A 7097-nucleotide genomic window follows, 5' to 3' on the forward strand; every position below is an offset into this window, starting at 1 on the left:
TCCGCATTTTGAGAATTGTTTTCTTCTCAGGGTCTCCAGACTAATAAATCTTTCTTAATTTACATGACTAACCATTTTCGCTTGTTCCGAAGTCCCTATCACCGGATATTGGGATCAATTACATAGGCCGCCGATCACCGGTTGCTCTCTGAAAACGTAGGGTATTAATAACTGCTGATTTTCTGACTGAGCGACACTAACTCTTTCAACTATTATCGAGCTGGTTATTATTGAAATTCCCATGATTTAATACCGTCTGATCTCAAGCACCTCGAAGTATCGTATTTCCAACTAAAAATCGCCTCTGCAGCACGGCTGCAACAATGTATAAAAAATTCTAGCGATACCTTTTTCGAATTATGCCAAATTTATTCGGAATCTCGTATTCCGATTTATTACAACACTCCCTCCTTTTAAAAAGTTTTGGCATTGGATGCCACAACTTTTCCTAAATCATCATATATTCGTCCAAAGTCCATCATGTCCTGCTCTTTCCTAAAACTAACATTCACAAACTTAAGTTTCATAAGCGAATTTATCTCACAAGCTACACTTCCTTCCTCATCACTTAACCTACAAATGCTCTAACTCTACTTATGTAGTAGTCCTTTAAATCACACATCATATTTAAGCTCTATAAACATAAAATAACAAAAAAAACAAACATAAACAAACTAAACCTAAATAGTACACTCTTCGGACAATGGTCATCAAAACAGTTTCTACCCTCATCTTTTCCTTAATCACTTCACAATCTCCAACATGGAGTTCCTTAGGTTCAATTTTCGGAATTCTTTCTCACTATCGCGAACATTCTCACACAACTATAGACATCCTCGGAATCATGTGGAATAACTCTTCAGGTGAAAAACCAAAAGTTACCTCAGGTGGAAATGTTTCTTTACACGGAACGCCACTGTTTAACCCGTGCTAATATCCATATCGTATGATCATCTGGGTTACGAAAACACAAACTCAGTTCGACCTTGTTGACGCGGCACATTATTCGGCGCATCGTTTACCGGCTATGTCTCTCAGTCCAGTGTAGTATCACTATTAGTAAAATTGGGTGTTCTCCTGGTTATTGCTCGATTTGTTTTTGGTAGCGTACTTTCGACGTCGGATTTTGCTCGCACCTTCTTGCCGTTATTCGTCTCCCATAAGTTGAAAACATTCTTCACTGAGTGATGCATTTGATTAATCGCAGTTTGGTGAGCTTATTCCATACCTTCTCGATTGTCAAAATATGTAGTGGACAGTCTATGTCCCACCGTCTCTAATCTAATTCTCTTCTGGTTGCCTTACACTCGCATCTCTCGAAGAACCTTTTTAAGCTGAAACATCGTCGTTCTACTGATGACGATTACGTCTACCTCTGGATGATGAGTTTCGAGCCTCAAATACGGACCGACATTGTTCCATAAACCGCACTTGATCAGTTCAGAATACCCTCGTACGCACACGTTCACATATTGAGTTGAATGTCTCTCATTTCTTCTTTCTAATTTTTTTTGACGCACAACTTTTCGAGTTCATGAAGATTCTCAACATTTCTGATGAAATAGCCGCAATATCCGGTTTTCCGCACTATGGTATACTATCGCCGTCGCCACCTGGTAACTAAGGTTAATCACCATTCAGAGGTTATCCCACTGATGATGACCTGATGATTATACCTTCCTTCTGGTTGAAAATCTGCCATGGATTGTCTTTCAAAGATACCTTCTTTTGAATATTGATTGACCAAAACCAACTTATCGACTGAATACAAGAATTACAAAAAAAACACATGCAAAATCATACAAAACAATTCATCTCCCATGAGCATGCAATTTAATCATGGAGAAAACAATAATCATAAAAATACCTATCATAACTATATCAACAAAACTCAACCTTATCGTAAAAGCATGCAGAACGTTGTGCCCACGTTGAAGGGTGACCACAACGCTTCTTCATAATCCTTTTCCGTCAAGGATTATTTCTATCATTCCATCTATTTCCGATATTCTTTATTGATGATATTTAAAATCACCCATCAGCAAATCATAATTAACCCCTTCTTTCGTTAATCTAACTTCCAACATGACGCTCCTAACACAACCGAAATGACATTTCTTCTATGAAATCTATCACCTTATAATGACTCTAGGTCCAGCTTAACTCAAAATACTTCAACTCTGCAGTGTCTCCTTCAAAACTTCTCATATTTAATACAGCAAATAACCTTTAACTTCAACGATTTCAATCTAAACGAAAATGAACCAATTGCTATATAATAATCAAGGGTTTCTCGGGAGATTAATTTGTTATGACCCTGGCGCCCATCTGACCCAAAAAAAAAAAATAAAGAAACCCCTCTTTATACCATTCTTACTTCCCTCCTATAAGTCATTATTACCGGACCTACTTGTTATTCTACTTATATTATAATCTGTGGAATGGGAAAGGTCGATTATTCCTTTTTCAGGACTATCAGCCCAAAATGTCCTGCCACTACCCAGGAAAAAGAAGAAGAAGAAGACCCTTTTCAGGTTGTGACTCTCCGGGTCAGTGAGAGCCCCTGGAATCTGCGAAAGGGCAGGAGTCGATTCACTTCTCCTGACAGGTCAATCCTACAGATTTTCCTGCCGCTACCCTGATCTCCTATCTGATTAGGTTGGGCTCCATCTATCTGGGGGACGCCTAATCCTGGTAGACCTCCTTACCACCCTTTCTGCTTCCTCTTGATCGGTCTCCATTACCTCCTCCTCATCATTGCTCTCTAATCCCGTGTCTGAATTCCGTGTATGTCTCCCATACCCCTGTGGAAACATTATCGGATGAAACCTCCGAGGTTTCTCTATTTCCGAATCGGTCATACTAAAGTCCTCAAATCTTTCCTCCCTTCCTGACAAATGTTCGTCAGGGCGCTTTTTCCGAACCTTAGCGACATAAGGCTTCAGCCTGTTTACTCGAACAATTCTGCTCTCCCATCCCCCACATTTTCGTATCCTACAGGTTACCGAATCAAACACTTCCTTGATCCTGTATGGACCTAACCATTTCTTTTCCAATTTTTCAGATACCTCCTTGAAATATACCAAGTCTCCTACCCTAAATTCCATCATCTGATCTTCTTCTGTATTGACGTCCCATGATACTCGTTTACTTGATTTCGACCCCCTGGGTCTATTTTCCTCTTGATAATCCACTTCGTTCGTATCCACTACTATTTCCGTAAATTTCTCTTTGTACCTTTTTCCTTGTTCCCTGTTATCATCCTCATCTCTCTGCTTCTTCCTAGTATAACCGGTACTAATTTTTAAATTCTTCCGAATTTCCTTCCCAGTCCCTTCCATGCAACTCCTTTGTTCATGGCAATTATCAGTTTCCCAGTTACGCCCCTGATCTACGTCGATCATCTGCTCTACGTTATCGATTATTCCCATATTCGATTCTGCCAACTGGCATTCCTCCGTCGCGACCGTCCTTGGCACGCGTTCCCTAGTTTTTGACCCCTTTTCACGTTGGTACCCAATGTTATTCCCAGCCATTTCCGTATTTCTCGCTGCATTTCCAAAATTCCTAATATTTTTATTTGGAAATATTATTTCCAAGTCCTGTTCCGGTCTCCCCTTGAATTTTTCATTAGGAATTCCTAAATCCTCTTGAATTCCTTCCGCAAGTCCCACCGCGGCACTAGCTGGCAGGACCCAACCACCTGTTCCTGTACCGACTGTCCTATCAATTCCGTCAATGATACCCTTGTTATTCTGTTCATTTTCCGTTTTACCCTTAGCTCCCACTTGGACACTAGCATCCTTAAATAATTTTACCCTTGGCTTTATACCTTCGAAATTTTCCGTCTGCGTACCAGACTCCTTAAACTGTGCCCTAATTTCCACATTGTCCTTCGGTTCCCTTAACCGTTCCCCATTTGTGTCACTTTTGACATTATCTTCTACGTACGACTTATCCTCCAGTACAGTTTTCCCTGCGTTCCTCTCAAATCCAGTTTTCCTACGAACAACTTCCCTGAAGTTTCCGTTGACTTGAATCGTTCCGGTAAATCCCTTACTATCTTCATCTTCCGCACATAATTCGCTTTCTATATCCCTTTTATTCAAAAATTCGAATCTCCCACCCCACATCATAACGGACGGCTCCCCTTCATAACTAATGAGTGCCTCATTTGCACTGAGAAAATCTCTCCCTAAAATAACTTGGACGTTCCCTAACAGAGAGTCATCACACAAGATAGCGGTCCAAGTTGTACCTAACTTTCCTCCTACAGGTCCCACCAAAATATTGGCCGTACCCCAGGTACGTAAACTATGACCTGTTACACTCGTCAACCGATAGTCGACCTCCTCTCTATTTATTCCATCTTCTGGAATTATACTCCTATCTACAAGAGTCACTGCGGCTCCCGTATCTACCAAACAACGCCTCGTCCTTCCATTTATGTTTAAGTTAATCATGTGAGGTGCATCAATTAACCTTCCGGAATTCACTTCCGGGATCACCATTACCGAACGATCCTTACTTTCCCCCTTACATACATGCCCCCCTGGCATCCCCGAATAAACCTGCCCTTTTAAAAATTTCCGGCCACTATCCCGGCAGTTGGATTTTGGCCCTCCCCGTTTAAATCTTCTTGTCTCCTCGACTGAGACCCCCTCGAAAATGGAGACGATCGCTTAGGAATAGCCCCCGTATTTCGCCCCCCTTCCCTATCTGCATTTCTTCCCATTTCCTTGTTTTCACGTTGACCCCAGGCCATATTCGCTTCACCCCTTCCTCCTGGGGGTGTAGTTCTCTGTATTCTATTTTTCGTAAAATCCTCTCGTCCCTGACGATTTTGCCTTGGGCAATCCCTAGCCCAATGACCCTTTTGGCCACAACTATAACAACCTCCCTGCGTCCTTTTTCCTGATCGGTTGTTATTCCTGCACTCTCTAGCAAAATGGCCCGGTCTACCACACGAATAACATTCCGCTGTATTCTTCTTTGTTTCCGCGAATTTTTTAATATCTCCCCTTTCATCCTTCGAGTCGTGCCCCTTTTTCCCGCAATTTTGACATCCCTCCGTTGCATCTACCGCCGATACCCTCATATTTGATGTCCTTCCTTGTATCATCGTTGTTGCGGTCTCTTGTAATTTGACCAGTCCTTCCGCCTTTTCTAGATCTAAATTTTCTTCTCTTAATAAAGCTACCCCCATATCTTTCATCAAGTCTTTGCGCAACCCTGTTTTAAACTGATTTAGTATTAACTCTTTATTTTTCTTTTTGATTCCCGCTTCTTCGTCTAGCGATGCTCCGCCCAAATCTTCCCTGAGTAATTCCGCGCCTAAAATCCGCAGCCTAGTACAAAATGATGAAACATCTTCATCATGTCGCTGGAAACAACGACTCAAATTCCACTGACTCTCCCCTGGTAATTTTGATGGCGTAAATTTTAAGATTAGCCGCTGTTTCAATTCAGAATATTTCAATTTATCATATGCCTCATCAGACTTAAAATACTCGTACGCCGCGCCTGTCAGTTTTAATTTTAGTAAAGTAAGGGTTTCTTCCTCACTCCACCCGTCCAACTTCGACCTCAACTCTAATTTGTCGAAGTACCGCTTCGCGTCTTTTCCCGAAAAACCATCAAGGGTTGTCGCAATCATCCCCAACGAATACATAAACGGAAATCTCATAACATCTTTCTCAGCCACCGCAGGGGTGGTAGTACTAGCACTAGCCGCCGGCAACATTTTTCAAAACCTTGTGAATAACCTCAATAACAATTAAATCCGAAAACTATCTTCGATCTCCGCAAATTAGACAAGCAAAACAAAACAATTATATCAGGTTTACGATATTTCAAAGTATGAATCAAGTATCCCTATTTCAAAAATCCCAAAATACGCTGCGCACACACGATAGAATTAATCAAACTATAAACGCCAAATACTCTCCCTATTCAAATTATATCAACCTTATATGGAAACGCCCTGAAAGAAAAATTTTATCACCAAAAAAAATATATTATCCTGAACGCAACTGTAATCCCAAAAATAATTAACGCCCTGAAAAATAATTATATCTCAACAGCAAAAATAAAATTCAATAAACAATGTCCTGAAAAAAAAAACCTGCAACCCTATCTTGTCCTAACTTTCCGAATTATTCTGTAAATCAAACCGATCAAAAATTTGCATCCAACTGACTTAAAATTCCGAAATATTCTGACGTTAACTTGATCAAAGCAATTAACTTGAAATTACCAAAATTCAAAATTTCACTTAATAGAAGCAATTAAATTCAAATGATCGAAATTCAAAATTATTTTAGCCTCCAAATTGATGGAAAAATAATTCAAATGATTTCACCCTTAAATCCGTGTTCAAATTCTAATAAAACAGCATTAAAAACGTCTCAATTTTTTCTTATCTGCTGTTTCTAAATGGATTTTAAATTCGCAAGAAAAAAAAATTTGAATGAAACTGACTAATTCTCCAACCCACTTTTTGTAACAAAATTACCGATCATTCGACTAGTCACCGATAAACACAAAATGAATTATTAAACACGCCAAAGAATTATAACTTGATTGACGACTTTTCTTCTAAGATTTTTCGATAAACTACGAGACTAAATTCAATAAATCCGCGTACACAACTTTGCGTTCAAAATCCTACGTAATTGATACTCAACAAAAAAATTTCAAAAATTATTCAATTCAAAACCATCAAATTCCTGCAAAATCAAAAATTTCAAACACACAGTAATATACACTTCAAAAAAAAATAATTCACCTGAAAACAATAAAAGAAAAAAAAATATCTTTCACCATCAGCCAAGAATGCAACCTCAAAACAATAAAATTATCGCGAAAAATCAAATTCAAATCTTCAATACTGATCAACTACTTTATCAATTTTTCTCAACGTTTCCATCAATCGATTAATTAAATCTTCCACAAATTATTGAACACCCACGTTCTTCACGACTAAAATTTTTCCAACTATTTCCCGATTAAAAACTTGATAACTGATCCGATTTTAAATTAAATTCAGATCCACTACAACGAAGAGCAACTAACGCACTTTTATCCAACTCTACTCA

This window comes from Coccinella septempunctata, chromosome 9 (genome assembly GCF_907165205.1).
Source record: "Coccinella septempunctata chromosome 9, icCocSept1.1, whole genome shotgun sequence".
Taxonomy (NCBI): Eukaryota; Metazoa; Arthropoda; class Insecta; order Coleoptera; family Coccinellidae; genus Coccinella; species Coccinella septempunctata.